The following is a 16,802-nucleotide window of genomic DNA, read 5'->3' on the forward strand; positions in this document are numbered from 1 at the left end:
CTAGTACAGGACTAGGGCCTGGAATTCTTCACCTTCAATCGGAGTATGATAGTGTTGTGGTCTCTGCCTTCAGGGAACGATATTGGCTTGAAACCGATACGTTTCATCTTCCATTTGGAGAGATGGCAATAACACCGGACGATGTGAAGCAAATTACTGACCTTGAAGTTGATGGACAATCTGTGTTTGAAGGTTTCAGCAACAACATGTCTTTGACTGACCGTTATATCCTTGTTCAAGAAACACTTGGGTGGCAGAAAGATGAAACTGGGATGGAGTTTCAGTTGGATGGTGGTTATATCCCTTCTGAACCACATAAACCACAAATCATCAAAAAGTTATTGTTGAAGAATATGAGGACCAAGTTTGAAGGAACAGTAGCAAAGGAAAGGGAAGGTCAGGTGATGAATGAAACAAAAGTTAGGAGTACAGCACAGCGTATTTGTTGCATTCTCTTGGGACCGTATTCTTGTAGGATCAGAATCTCGCAACAATAATATCTTAGCGAAATTATCAACAGCACAACACAACAGCGTCGCAAAACAATTTCAGAAATGATATAATAAACGACGTCAGCTAAAATCATGAGAAAGATGTGATGGTCCTGCGAAAATTAGAGAGTTTGCGAGATTAAGATTTGTAAGGTTGCGAGAATATCGCAAGTCATTTCCGAAAATAAAGGACAGATTAGCTGTCATCCACTATGTACTTCCCTATAAATAGGAAGGAGGGAGATCTTTTTTGAGTAAGAAACAAGTAAATAGGAGAGAGAAATTTTAGAGCAGAGGTCATTCTTGATTCCTTTATCTTTTCTTGTAAGAATATTCAAAGATGGATCAATAAAATTAAGAGTGTAAATCTAAAAATGAGTTGAGTAATCATGAAATCATATGAGGGTGTAGTGTAGGATTTCCTGCAACTACATAATGGCGCTAGAAACAGGGAATTGAAGATCGAAAGTTGAAGATTGTTGTTGAGATTGTTTAAATCAAGAAAGTGATTAAATAAATCAGTGAACCAGTTAAAAGAAAAATGATTAGAATTAATGAAGATGACAAAAGATTGGAGTGTAATATGATAACAAAAACGATGGTTAATGAATTCCATGAAAACATCAAAGGAAGAATACATAAACGAAATTTTGAAGGAAGGAAGGTTATGGCGGTAGAAAAGACGTCACCCTTGAAAGATTGGGAAAAGCAAAAAATTACATTCATGGCGGCAGAAATACCAAAAGAAAATTTGAGCCACACATCTCCATTGGTTATTACAGTGCCTATTACGTGAAAAGAGAAGGAGACAACAACAAAATCCACGGGAGAATGGATATTGAACAGAACTTTAATCGATACAGAAAGTTCAGTGGATATAATATTTTATCATGCATTTCGGGGAATGGGATTTAAAGATGAAGAAATGTCCAGTTCAACATATTTTGTTCACGGCTTTGGAAAGTCCACAACAAAACCTAAAGGAGAAATAGTGGTACGAATCCCACTTGGAGAGATCGAAACACACGTAACACTATGTGTGGTGGATATGGAATCGCCATATAATATGTTATTAGGAAGACCATGGATACATGCGATAAAAGTTGTAGTATCAACGTTGCATCAATGTATTAAGTTCCCCACACCAAATGGAATAGGTGAAATCAGAGGAGATGTTGACAATGGGAAATTATGTCATCAAATTAAAGTAAAGCATTATAAAGGACAATCAAAAAAGAAACAATTTCGCAGAAAGTTGGCAAAGGAAGCAAAGAAAGAAGAAGAATTTAGAGTATATATGATAAGGGCAAAAGAAGGCAAAGGAATACCCAGCGAAATTTCGGAAGAAGGAGAAGGACCTGTGAAAACAATAAAAGAACCAACACCAATGGGAGAACCTAAACCCAGTTACACTGTCGCAGAACCAACGAAAGAAATAAACGTTGGGACTATAGAAGATCCTTTAATATTGAGAATTGGAACCAAAATGGAGAAAGAACTGTTAACCTTTTGCGAGAATATAAAGATGTTTTCGCAGGAAGCATGGATGAGATACCGGGAATAGATTTATCAATTGCATGCCACAAGTTAGAGATTAACAAAAATGTGAGACCATTTAAACAGAGAATAAGAAAAATTGCAACAACTTACCATTCCCAAATAGAAGAAGAACTACAGAAAATGCTTGATGCGGGAATCATAAGAGAAGCTAAATACCCAGAATGGATAGCGAATATGGTCATTGTCCCAAAGAAAAACAAAGGAATCAGGATTTGCATAGATTTTACTGATTTAAACAAAGCTTGCCCCAAAGATAGTTTTCCGTTACCAGATATTCCTCAAATGGTGGAATCCGCAGCGGGAAATGATAGAGTATCGTCTTTAGATGGGTACAAAGGGTATAACCAAATCCCTCTCGCTGAAGAAGATCAAGAACATACTGCTTTCTTCGCCCCTAGAGGTTTATATTGTTACACGAAAATGCCATTTGGTTTGCGAAATGCGGGAGCGTCATACCAAAGAATGGTAGAGAAGGTGTTCGCAAAATGGATACACAAAACATTAGAAGTATACGTGGATGACATGTTAGTCAAGAGTAAAGAAGCTAAAGACCATGTACAAGACCTGAGGGAGATTTTTGAACAAATGCGGCAGTATAACATTAAATTGAATCCTGAGAAGTGTACTATTGGAGTTGCATCGGGAAAAATTTTAGGCTACATTGTATCAAAGGAAGGAATACAAGTTGATCCAGAAAAAGTGCAAGCAGTTCGTTACATGCCAACACCAACAACAATAAAAGATGTACAGAAGTTGAATGGGCTTCTAGCTTCGCTGGGGAGATTCATTTCGCGATCATCAGACAAATGCAAATATTTTTTCGATATACTCAAGAAGGGTGCAAAATTTAAATGGACTGATAAATGTGAAAAAGCCTTTCAAGGGATCAAAAAACATCTTATGAATACAACTATTTTACAAAAAGCAGAACCAGGAGAAGAATTATTGATTTATCTTGCGACGACGTCGCATGCATTAAGCGTTGTGTTATTGCGAATAGACGCAGGAGTGGAGAAACCCATTTATTACATTAGAAAAACTTTTAATACTGCTGAGAAGAATTATTCAAAGATTGAGAAGTTAATCTTAGCATTAGTTTATGCATCGTTTAAGCTCTGCATATATTTTCAGGCGCATAAGATAAAGGTATTAACAAAAGTACCAATTGAATCAGTGATGAAGAATTCTAAAAGATCAGGAAGAGTGGAGAGATGGAATGCACAAGTAGGCCACTTTGATATTAAATATGAAATTTTGTCATCCCCAAAATCACAAGTCGTTGCAGATTTCTTGGCAGAATTTCCTTTAGAAGAAGATGAAGCGGTAGAAGAAATGATGGATATAGAAGAAGAACACGGAGATCCAAAAGATTTATTAACATAACCAAATAGATGGGAGATATTGGTAGATGGATCATCAAATGGAGAGGGAAATGGAGTTGGAATTGTTTTAATTTCTCCAGAAGGAATAAAGATGGCTTTTTCATTCAGATTGGAATTCGCGTCCACTAATAATGAAACGGATATGAAGCTGTGATACATGCCTTAAAATTCGCAATAGAAATAAAACTATAAAATTCCAGGATCACTAGTGATTCGCAGCTAGTTATTCGCCAAATAAAAGGAGAGTATACTACAAATGAACCATCTTTAAAAAAGTATAAGAAGCTCGTTGAAGAATTATCAGCGAAAATCCCAAAAATAAGATGGAGGCACATTTCAAGGAAGGATAACAGACTAGCAGACGCTTTTGCTTTCATCTCAAGCATGATGACAGATCCAACTGTGAGATGCATAAAAATACAAACACTTATGTCACCATCAATCAATAAAGAAGAAGAAGAAGTGGATGTGATGATAATAGACAATGAAGAAGAAGAACAAATGAACAATATCGCAGACTGGAGAATGGAACTTCATGCATATTTGGCGAAAGGAGAAACACCAAGAAATAGATTAGAAACACACAAGCTAAAAATCCGCGCAACGAATTATGAATTAAGAGATGGGCTGCTATACCGAAAATCCTTTAACGGAGCTTCACTCAGATGTTTGACATGAGAGGAAGGAGAAAAAGTGCTAAAAATGTTACATAGTGGGGATGCTGGCAATCATAGCGGGGGAAATCTTTGGCACATAGAGAAAAAATGCAAGGCTATTACTGGCCATACATGCACGAAGATGCAAAACAAATATCAAGGCGCTGCGAAGATTATCAGCGGCATGGAAAGAAAATACATGCACCTGGAGCACCGTTATCATCTTCAATCAGTGTGTGGACTTTTGGAAAGTGGGGCTTAGATATTGTGGGGCCATTTTTACCAGGTTCTGGACAAAGAAGATATTTAATAGTCGCAATAGATTATTTCACAAAATGGACAGAAGTGAAAGCAGTACAGCATATTCGCGACAAAGATATCTTTACATTCATATTCGAAAATATCATTTGCAGATTTGGAATTCCTGCGCAGTTGGTATCTGATAATGGGAAACAATTTGAAGGACAGAATATACAAATGATACTTAATGCATTCAAGATAAAATGTGGAAAGTCTACTCCTTTGTATCCACAAGCTAATGGGAAGGTAGAAGCAACAAACAAAATAATTGCAGATATATTAAAGAAGAAATTGAAAGGACATCACAGAGCATGGTGCGAACAAGTACATAATACAGTATGGGCTTATAATACAACTAGAAGAGAAGCTACTGGAATGTCATCTTTTTGTTTAACATACGGAGTTGAAGCGGTGTTACCAACAGAAGTTGTTATTCCGACAACAAAAAGAGAAGCTTGGGAGAAAAATCTTAGTGAGGGTTTGATCTTAAATAAACTTGATGAATTAGAAGAAAGAAGAGAAAAGGCTTTACAACATATGGAGAGTTATCAGCGAAGATTAGCCCGAGAATATAATAAACGTGTCAAAGTACGCGAATTCCAACCAGGAGATTTAGTTCTGCGAGAGACACCAATATATCAGCGAGAAAATAGTGGAAAAGTAGCGAAAAAATGGGATGGACCTTACATCATTAAGGAGATAGTTGGAACAAGAGCGTATAAGTTAATGGATCCAGAAGGCATAGATGTTGGTCATAGACTTGACTTACCATGGAACAGGTTTTATTTAAAAAGATATTATCCGTAAGAAGCTTTGAGAAGTTATGGATTCTAAAAAAAAATGATTGCAAGATTATTAATATCAAAACAAGATCATGATGTGCGAAATTTTTGCAGAGATAATCACAGAGCAATGACATAAAAGAAAGGGGCGAACCTTTATGGCGTACACCCTAGTTCGCGAATAAAATTTCGCAAGAGGAAAATGTAAGACCTAAAGTATGTCATATTAGGGGGTACCTGTTGCATGGCTCAGGGAAAGGATACACCGCCACCGGAACTTGAGTCATGGAGATTTTGGGGTCAATAAATCCCATCCGGGAGAGGCACCTTGGATTCTCAGCTTAAGCATATGACTTGGGTTGGGCGACTAAGGTAATAAGGACCCTCCAAAGGAGTGCATATCTGATCAAGGCGCCGAGGTACACGGTTGAGTCAAGAGTGCCAAGGACGTTTGAAGCGTACCTTTCCATTCTTTACAAGTCTTGGCTTATACTGCACTCGGCCCGAAGAAAACCCCACTTAGGATGCAGTCTCGTAACCATCAGCCCAATAGGTAAAAGGGATAAGAGGCTGCGAAAACAACTGGTTGTTGTTAAGACTGGATGTGAGGAGCTAACTTTGTATGGTAGAAGTACGCCTCCTTGAAGGGGCAACCAGGGGGAGATAAGGGCGGCACCCTCCATTAGGGAGTTGATAAGTGTCTTAAGACGCAAATGTCATGAGGCTTTTTAATCGCAAGGGTATTAAGGCTTGTAATATTTGTGCAACAATCCTGAAGAGGCAATAATACAAAATAAAAAGACAAGACGAGATCAATGGGTTTTCGCATGAAAGTGCGAAGACGTCCTGTGATTTCGTCGCAAGACGGAAATGTCATGGGGATTTATTTTCGCAAGAATATTTAGGCATGTCATATTATCGCAACATTCCTGAAGAGGCCATAATACAAAAGAAAAAGTTAAGGCAATATCAATGGGTTTTTACATGAAAGTGCAAGGACGTCCTGCGATTTTGTCGCAATGACAAGAGGTGGCATAATAAGACCTTTAATTAGGAAGGCAAAATAAGACCACATGATAAAGCAAAATATTTATAAGTATTCGTAACAGATTATTTTTTGCAAGAAAGATAATGAGAGGCAAGTATGAGAATCAATAAAAAAGAATCATTATCTTTCTCATCAGCAAAAGACTAAAAGGAAAAATTGATTCCAAAGTTGGTTGAAGAATATTATTCGCAAAAGTGATAAAAGTAAGACAATTCAAGAAGATAAAACTAGATAAGAAGCTCAAGCTTCAGTATTAATTCCAATAGAAGGAGATAACAGACGTTCTTCTCCAATGTTCTCAATATCGCAAGCCTCTCCTTCATTTCGGTTCTGATCTTCGCCTTGACTAGCACCTTGATTATCGCCAGCAATTACTTCTTTAGGAGAGATTTCTTTCTCATTTTAATTAACACCAGCAGATGCTTCTTTAGAAGGAATTTCTTCTTCACCTTCCAAGAGATCATCCTCTGCACCACTTTCATAATCATAATCACTATCAGCAGGACGAAGAACTTCATCATCATCTACTTCCAAAGGTTCAATTGATGTAGGAGGAAGAGATTTGGACAATAAAATATCATTTACAAGGACTTCAGCCCGGAGATGAACTTGACGAAGAAATATGCTCTCTGATGATTCCTATCTTGAATATCCTTAAAATAAGCAAGATAATCAAGTCTTCTTTCTGCTCGGTCGCGAGAACCAGTAAGGGCAGAGACGAGCAATGCATTTTCTTTGCGAATTTTGGCATATTTAGCCTCCAAAACAGAAATGGAGGAATGAAGATTCTTCTCAGACTCAGCGAAAGGTAGAATACAAAATTTCAATAAGATGAAGAACTCAGAAAAATATGACAAAGAAAAGATAGTTAAGGCAGTCAAACTAGTATGACTACCTTCCTTTTGCGAAATAAGGTGTTGAATCAAGGACAAACAACTATTCTCCCAACGGTCCATTGCGTCATAAAATTTATCTCCAACTAAACCTTTAAGTCGAGACTGAAGATTTTTCTCTTTAGAAATAAGAAAGGCATTTTTCTTCGCAAGAGAAGAATAAGATTCTTCTAATTTGGAATATTATTCTTTAAGTTGATTCGCCTTTATGCTTAAAGATATTCTACCTTGAATGAGTGTATCTCTTTCTGCGATAGATGACTCTGTTACTTCTTTAAGTTCATTTCTCAAAGAGCGAAGAGATTGCTCTTTGTCATCACATATTTTCTGAAGAATGCTAAGTTGTTGCGAAGATATCGCCATCTTGTTTAAACAAGTTTGCTTCTCTTGAGATAAGGTTTTATTCTCATCTGATAAAGTTTCCATCCCTAAATTAGCTTTAGTTAAAGAATAGGAAAGGCGAGATACTTCATTACTTAATAAATCTTGTCTCTGAACTAATTGGGTATTTTCATTGGTAAGATTATCTATATGATCAAGAGAATATGAATAGAGGTTATCTAATTGGTTATATTGATCCATCAAAATTTCTTTATCAACACGAGCTTCTTCAAAAGCAGATTCAAATTGATATCTCTCCATTATTCGTTTCTGGTTTAAGGGTTAACATGCAAAAGAGGGATTTCAAGGATAATTAAATATGGGAAGGATAAAACCATTAAAAAGGAAAATTGAAAACACGGATAAGAAAATCATACCTCTAAATTCATCATTCTTCTTGCGAAGATTGTCACGATCCAACAAAATATTCTGAAGCTTTTGATTTTCGAGACGAAGAGCATTACACTCTTTTTCCAAAGCTGTCTGCAAAGCAGCTCTGTCAGAACCCAAATGCTTGCTCAGAATTTCGCAAACATTACACTTGATAGGATCAATAGAAGACTTCTTGCCATCATCCAGGACTTCAGATAAAACTTTGAAAGCAATATCTATTCCTTCCACGGTTTCTTTCGAAAGAGGAAGAGACTCAGCTAGAGAACTGGCAGTGGTAGAAGGTTGAGAAACATTCTCAATAGGAAGAGAAGAAGTTTCATTCATATAAGGATAAACAAGGGGGGTTTCAATCATTGAAAGGTCAGCTGAAGAAATGAAGTCTGAGGCAACTTTTTCGCGAATTGGAGATAAAGATTTATCTTGCGAAGATGTCGCAGGAGATTTAGAAGAGATGAGTAAGTGGAATGGAACGGAAGTTTGAACAGTTTTAAGGTGGCGAGATTTCTTGAGAGGTTTATTGACATCCTTATCACCCTGCGAATTACAATCCAGATAAGAAACAGAGGCAACAATATTGTTATTAGAAAAGGATAGTGTTTCTTATTACCTTCTCATTCGCAAACTTTCTTTTATGCGCAACAACCTTATGCTGAGGTTTGGGAATATTAGGGTTCTGAACTGTAAATTTAGTGTTGGAGGCGCTTTTGCTGAAATGATAAGAGTATGGGAATCGCATAAACAACATCAAATAAAGCACTAAACAAGATCAATTTCAGCAAAACCCGTAAAGAAGAAAAAATAAAACTAACCTTGATGAATCCATGGAAAACAGTAGCGGGAAGATTATTTCGAAGAAAATTACGAACAATGAAGATCTGTAGAAGAAATAGTATGAAAATGAAGAAGAACTTAAAAAGATTGAAGAAGAAAGAAGAAAAATTGTAATAACGGATTTGCAGAAGAACGATGAAGTTGTAGAGAAAATAAAAAGAAAGAAAAAGAGAGTGAGAAAGAATATATATATATATAGGGAATTTTTCCTCGAGAAGATAAACACGATTAATACGGAAAATATAAACGGTTAAAAAGCAGCGGTTACAAAAGACGTGTCAAGAAACAGATGGAAGAAAGAGTAGTGTGATAAATGCAGAATATGAAGAAATGAACAGCTGCGACATTTCTCACATCATTATCTACTTCGCAAAAAAGATATGATAAGAGGCAAGATGTAGGATCAGAATCTCGCAACAATAATATCTTAGCGAAATTATCAACAACACAACAAAACAGCGTCGCAGAACAATTTCAGAAATGATATAATAAACGACGTCAGCTAAAATCATGAGAAAGATGTGATGGTCCTGCAAAAATTATAGAGTTTGCGAGATTAAGATTTGTAAGGTTGCGAGAATATCGCAAGTCATTTCCGAAAATAAAGGACAGATTAGCTGTCATCCACCATGTACTTCCCTATAAATAGTCGTTCAGTTGTAAAGGAAGGAGGGAGATCTTTTTTGAGTAAGAAACAAGTAAATAGGGGAGAGAAAGTCTAGAGCAGAGGTCATTCTTGATTCCTTTATTTTTCTTGTAAGAATATTCAAAGATGGATCAATAAAATTAAGAGTGTAAATCTAAAAATGAGTTGAGTAATCATGAAATCATATGAGGGGTGTAGTGTAGGATTTCCTGCAACTACAATTCTTTCCCGATAACTCGGGAAATAGGGTCAATATTCATTACCTACAACTGTTGAAGAATTTGGACAACATCAAAAACTATTCGTGGGCCACTGCAACCCTTGCATATTTACTTGACAGCCTAAGAAATGCCTCTAGGGTTGGAGCTACTGAAATTTCCGGGAATGTTGCGCTTCTAATGGTAAGTTTGGTTACATTTTTCTTTGTTTATTATATTTTTAGTCATGTGTCAATTGTTTATACTTAATTTATTTTTTAGGCATTGGTTTATGACCACTTTCCGAGCCTGAGACCTCCTACTGAGTGGGAAGAACATGATTATGGCCCTACGGGAAAGAAGTTCAAGTTCACTAGCAGACAACTAAGGAACAAAGAGGAGAAGCTCATTCAAATGAGGGAGAAAATAGATGCGTTAACTGTTGAATATGTTATCTTTGACCCTTATTTGAGGATTAAAAATGGAGTTGACGTTCGTAGGTTCACAGAGACCGCAGGTTACAATGGACCATTGTATCATCCCACAGGTTACATTATGACCAATCCTCGTCGAACTCTACGCCAAATTGCTCATATTCAACAAAGGGTTGTAAAGGAAAACTTCAAATTATCCAAGGAAGGATCCGAGAAAAAAGGCCCCACCATTGTGCTCAACTACAGGCCAACTCCAACGGTTGATGCTTGGAACAACCGCCATGAAGAAATATACCAACTCGCAGCGGGAGAGGCAATTCCTTGTAACAACACGAAAGAAGCCACTGCTGATTACATGGGTTGGTATTCTCATTTTGGCCATCCATATGTGATCAATAATGATCCGGAGTCCCAACCATATATTCAAGAGGCTATGGCTCAAAGGAAGGTGGTCGACGAGACTAAAGAGAGAAAAGGTCTATTTGGTTTGACTTGGAAGAAGCTATATTTCATGTCAGTACGTAATTTTTGTATCCTCATGACTTTGGATTTTAAGATTAATGATTATTATGAAATAATCTCTTAACACTCTTTTTGATATGTGAATAAAAAGAGCGAGGACAAGCTTTGGCAAATAGCATGACTTCATGCATCCGTCGTAATGGTGTGCTTAAAGCTCGTGAACAAAAGATCTTGCAAGACCAAATAAGGAACATGCATAATCCAAACATGGCAGAAATGTATGAGGGGTTGGTCACGGACGAAAGAGGCTTAAAGAGGAGTAGAAACTCTCTTGGAGGTGAGGGTAGTAGCCGTCATCAATCTTCATCTAGCAGCGAAAAGACAAATGATGAAGAGGTGGTGCACGGTGTGGGCACTAGCCAAAGAGGTGGTCGTGGTCGTGGTAGTCGCGGTGGTCGTCGTGATGGTCATAAAATTTGTGGTGGTGGTCCTAAAACTCGTGGTGGTGGTAGCACGAACAAAAGGGGTCGTGGTGGCCGCCATGCTTAGTTATGGATTTATGTTAGTTGTGTGTGATTAGTTATGAATTTCGACTTATGGATATTATGACAAACTAATAGTTGTGTGTTAATTATGGATTTTAGCTTATGAAATTTAGCATATGGATATTAACTATGAATTTGAAGTTATTTGTGTTAGTTATGGATTTAAACTTATGGATATTATCTATGAATTTGAAGTTATTTGTGTTAGTTACGGATTTAAACTTATGTATGTTTGTTTGTGACAGTTTTTGTCTGAAATTTTGAGTTACAGAGTCAATTACGGTTGGTAACTATTTTTTGTTATGAACCGTTGCACAGACTGGAACAAGCATTTTTTACTAACTTAAGTTACGGTTCGTAAAAATTTATCGAGACGAACCGTAGAGAAAGTTACGATTGGTAACTCTTTCACCCTAACCAACCGTAAAACATCATGTAACCTATAACTTTTATTACGGTTCATTTTGAGTCACAGTTACCAACCTAACCCTGTATATTTTGATTTTGACAGGTTTACGGTTGGTAATATTTCCGGATAAGGAATCGTAACTTTGGGATTCAGCTTTCTCCAGAGTTACGGTTTATTATATCTAAATAATTACGAACCGTAACTTTCGAATTCAAAGTTTTACAGAGTTACGGTTCGTGATGTGCTTACATTTACCAACCGTAACTAAACTTTTGGCAGAAAAAAATAATCGTTTGGTGCTTACAGTTGCACTGACATGTCCTTGTGCAATTTGAAAATATAGCCGTTGAGACCTTCAACAACTTCATTTTCAAAAAATAGATCCGTTATTGAAATGTCCTTGCACTAATAACTTCATTTTTTTTCGTTATAAATATATACTTATCCTCCTTGCTAGAAGTTACACTTCCACATGAATCATCTCTTGCCTTAAACTAGATTATGGCTCTAAACCCTGAATTCACTTTGGAAGAAGATTTATGTATTTGCCGCAACTTTGTTCTATGCTATCCAAAAAGAGGGAAGAATGACGTCGATGTGGTTTTGTGAGTACAATTTATTTGAGAACTCTTTTTGAAAACTTTTGTTCCAAAACAGGTAACCCTAATCACCGCGATGGAATTATGTTGTATGTTCGATATGGAACTATTCGGGATAACGTTAAAGAATTTATGGCATTAGTTCGTATTATGGGCGAAATACGATTAAGGGGTGAAACTGACGCTGAAGTTTTAGAGATATCTATTCAATAATGGAGAAGGTGGAAAAGGTCGAATTTTCAATACTTACCTCATTTCAACATCCTTAAAGACTTCTATCGCACTCGTAGACCCGGATATTAGTATCCTTTTAGTTCGCATGAATGAATGAGTTGTAATATCATTTATATTTGTAATGATTTGATGGTTCTAGTGTTGGTTTAGTAATAAACATGGTTTAATGGTTTTAAATTACTTATAATTGCTTTGTATTTGGTGTCAGGGTCAGTTATGGTTAGTAACTAGATTATCGATACCAACCGTAAGTGAAAATGGCAGTTAGAATGTGTTTATAAAGCTAGTTACGGTTGGTAACTGTATTATCGGGACCAACCGTAAATGCAAATGGCAGATAAAATTTGTTTCTGGAACTAATTACGGTTGGTGATTGAATCTAGTTACCAACCGTACCTCATTAGTTACCAACCGTAACTTACTCTGAAACCTTGCCAATCATATCACATTTAGTCAAAATACCAAAATACAAAATATAAAATGTATTTCACCAAGACTTGTAAACATTTAAGCATCCTCTTCATCATCGGTCATAACTATGAATTGCTTCGGCATAGACAACATTATGGCATTCCATAATTCAATCCTTTTCTCAAATCGATTGCACCAAGTCTTGGGGAGTTCAGCGTCGCAACCAAATTCCCTCCACAATGGAGGTAATGGGCTTCTTTCATGCAATCGGAGGCCGATGTAATGATTTCCTTCCACATGCCCCATGACAACAGTTTTTGTTGTTGACAAATCTTCGAGAAACGGGTTTCTTGTTGGTGCAAATGTATGGTTCATGGTCTTGGAGATTAAATGACTGACGCAATTGAATGCGTTGGAGAGTAGTTGGCCACACATAGGCATGCACATCCAATATTCGCTTGTCAAACATATATTTCCGGTTAACCGCCTTTCCATTTTTGCGAAGCTCTCATTTAACACCTCATCAGTTTCGTCTCTTTTAACTCTCATCATCGGCTTATAGAAGTCGCGGTAACCACGTAGTTCCATTAAGCATTTTTGCCTTACGTAAGTAACTTGGCCACAACCCCACCCTATCGCGTCTTCAAAGGGTCCAAGTTGCTCCACGAAGACGTGGTAACCACAATTCCCATCACCATGAACATCCTCCGTGGCCTTGATATGATCACGAATAAAGTCGGGGGAAAAACGAAGGTAATATTCATAGCGAATGTGATAGTTCCGTCTATATCGGCCATTCTCATCTGTAGGTGGTGGTTTAGGCACTCCTTTTATATATATCGTCTCCTTCTCCTTCTCACCACTTGACCGATTTTTTTCAACCATCGGACTCTTTCCATTGTTCCTTGCTAATTGTTTAACACCAACTTTACCAACAAGTCTTTTTATTGAACTATCTTGGGAGGAAACCTCGGGACCGACATAGGAACCTTTACCTTTAACTCCATCATTTGTTTTCCCACTTTCTTTGCAACCATTTCCTTTAACAACCACTTCCTTTGAAACCTCGGGACCGACATAGGAACCTTTACCTTTAACTCCATCATTTGTTTTCCCACTTTGTTGTTGTTTAGAGCGAGATACCAGACCTTTTCCTTTAACATCAATTTTGCTTGTTGCACTTTCTTGAGTAGGATTCTCGATACATTTTTGTTGTACATTTCGACGGCTTGGTTCTCCTTTATCCGCTTGACCTCTTTTTCGTTTGTTTCTACCTTGAACATTGATGTAGTTTTGAAAGTGGTAAAAGTGGTTCGATTCACAGACTTGCGAAGGATAAAATATAGACTTAAATTCTAAAACTAAAATAGAAAACAAACTAAAAATTGTCACAAACTCAACCAAAGATGATATCAATATTAAAAGAACACTGAGGCTAAGATTCCACTATTTTCCAAGTTCAAAGTGATTTAATCCCAATAATTATTTATGCAATTTTCTCGTTCAAGTTGATTCTAACTATTGCAACAGGTAGATTCTCAAAATAACAAGTGTAAATCTGAAGCATGGAACATCAAAAACCTAGGTCCAAGTATGCTCTATCAAAAGAAATAACAATTGCTTAACAAAAATCATTCAAACAATTTTCAACCAAGGCAAATAATCATATAATAATTGCAAATAAATAAATAAAATAGGATATATCACTTCTTGTTGGAAAAATAGATTCCTCTATCGCCTCAGCAATGGGGTTTAGCTCCTCATATTAATCACTTGCTCAAAATATTTGTTTATGGTTCAAAAGTTGATTAAAAGATGAAAAACTATAAAACTGACTGTTTGAAACGATGTATTGGTGTTGCAAAACAAAGGACTGACTGTTATGAAGAAGTTATTGTAGCAGCATTACGAATTTGAGACGATGTTCTTATTTGCAATGCTTGTTCTTCAGCAGCAGCAGCAGAAACACGGGTTTTCCTGCAACTTGATCTTCTCAGTTCTGTAGTGTTACAAACTTCTCTGCGACTGCTCCAATGACTTCATAACCCTAATTGTGACTTGACCCATCCTATATATAGCCAACAGGATCGAAAATATTGCGAGTAAATCCTTCTTTTCTTCCACGGAAAGTTTTCTCTTTTTATTTTTTACGCCTCTCTGTTTTTCTTCTACCGAGAATTGCTGCCTATTTTTCCGAATCTGTGACACATACCAATCCTGTTTTGGTGTATCAACTGAATCCCAATCCATCTCTACGTCAAACTCCGACTAAAACTAAGCCCAATCATCAACAGAACCCAATAAACTTCCGATGCCTCTGTTTGCTTCTCCCGGCTTCTCTAGCCCAATTCGTTCGGTCCAATCACTTGTAGCAACCCTGTTGTGCTCTAACATGTCCAACCCAACGAAAATCCGAGGTTGAATCTCCTTAAATCGTCCCAAGAATGCGAACTCTAATATGAGTCACGTCTGCCAAAATTTGCCGCCAAATTCAAAATTCAAAAGGTGAAGGTGACCTCCCCCTAGTAATTAGGTTACCCCTTATCCAGGGTGCTGGGGTCCGCATATCACTTGTCCCTTGAGTGCCTTTAGTAATTTTTCTGGGATGTTTTCAACACTTTTTCGGGGTTCCTCCGGGGTATTTCTGGGGTGTCTCTGGCATACTTCTGGGGTGCTTCTGGTACGTTATCTACGGAGGTTCAAATGCCACATTTTGAGCCAATTTCGCCGCAAAAGCTTATTTCTCCAAAAACACCTACAAAGACATAAAATAACCAAATAAGTACAAAATCGAGCACTAACAATATATACAATTGGGACAAATTAGACACATAAATGCGTCTATCAAATACCCCCAAACTTATTATTTGCTAGTCCTCGAGCAAAACTGAAATAGAAAATAAAATCCTAACTCACTGTCGCAGGCATCGTCGATTGCATTTAGCGTATGCAATAAGACTTTAAACCCCTAAGTGTCCCTAGTGGCCGAGTTGTAGTCTCGGGAGGGATTACTAGAGATATACCCACAAAACCTTAGTACTCCAGACCCTAGATATCTACAACGAACCTTGGAAGGCACTAAAGAATCTCTTTGGTTGGCATACTTATTATTGACTACAAGAGGAAGTACCCTGATGCGAAATTCCAATTGATGTACACGAGTTTGCACTCAAGCATACTAAAATTCATATATAAGTGACAGAGCTCTACTCAGATAGTTGCACTATGGACATCATATTCGGAGTCAAACTAATCACATGGAAAGATTAAGAGATGGATATAGAAAAACATAGATGGTGTTGATGTTGACCAAATGATCGATGTTTCACATATTTGTCTGAAGGCCACTGCTAAAATGAACTTATCCTAATGGACTGAGATACCGGTCTGACTAATATCAACACTGCTGGCATATACAAGGGAACCAGCGGCTGATAACCTAAATCTAGATCAACAAACTGGCATATACAAGGGAACCAGTGGTTGACTACATAGAATAATAACCTTTTTTCTCGAATTTTTCTTTTTTTCTCGAATTTTTTTTCTTTTTTCTTTTTTTTTTTAACGGCATGAATAGATCTTTTGGATCCAAGCGCATGCTTCTTGTCAGCATATTACACGATAGTTCCCACGGGTCCTGCATTCCACGCTTGTTTAGGCGACAGAGACAGGGATAACACACACATATTGCTATCCAAGTGTTAATATTTATTCCGATTGGTCTAATTGGTCCGGTCTCAACTTTTTTTTTTTTTTTCAACTTTTTTTTTTGGTATCTCAATCACTCTAATTCACCCTAGCATTGGTAACAACTTGAATCGTGAGCCCCACCTAATCACTTAGAGTAACATAGTTTAAAAACAAAATAAAATAAAAATAGAAGTGAAAAGGACTCAACGAGATATGGTGAAACTATCATGTTATTTCTAACACCTGAGCTCTGTGCTTTTATGAATAGACTCTTCTAGATGTTTCCATCTAATCAGATTGGTTCCTCAAATCCTACGATCAAAATGCTTCCATCCACTTAGATTAGTTAGTGCAATCCTCAATAGGCATAAATTTCTAAGCCCTAGAGTTTATTTATTCATGCTGCAACTAAAAAGTTTCTCACATACCCCCAAACTTAAATCTAACATTGTCCTCAA

This window comes from Papaver somniferum, chromosome 1, assembly GCF_003573695.1.
Source record: "Papaver somniferum cultivar HN1 chromosome 1, ASM357369v1, whole genome shotgun sequence".
Lineage (NCBI taxonomy): Eukaryota > Viridiplantae > Streptophyta > Magnoliopsida > Ranunculales > Papaveraceae > Papaver > Papaver somniferum.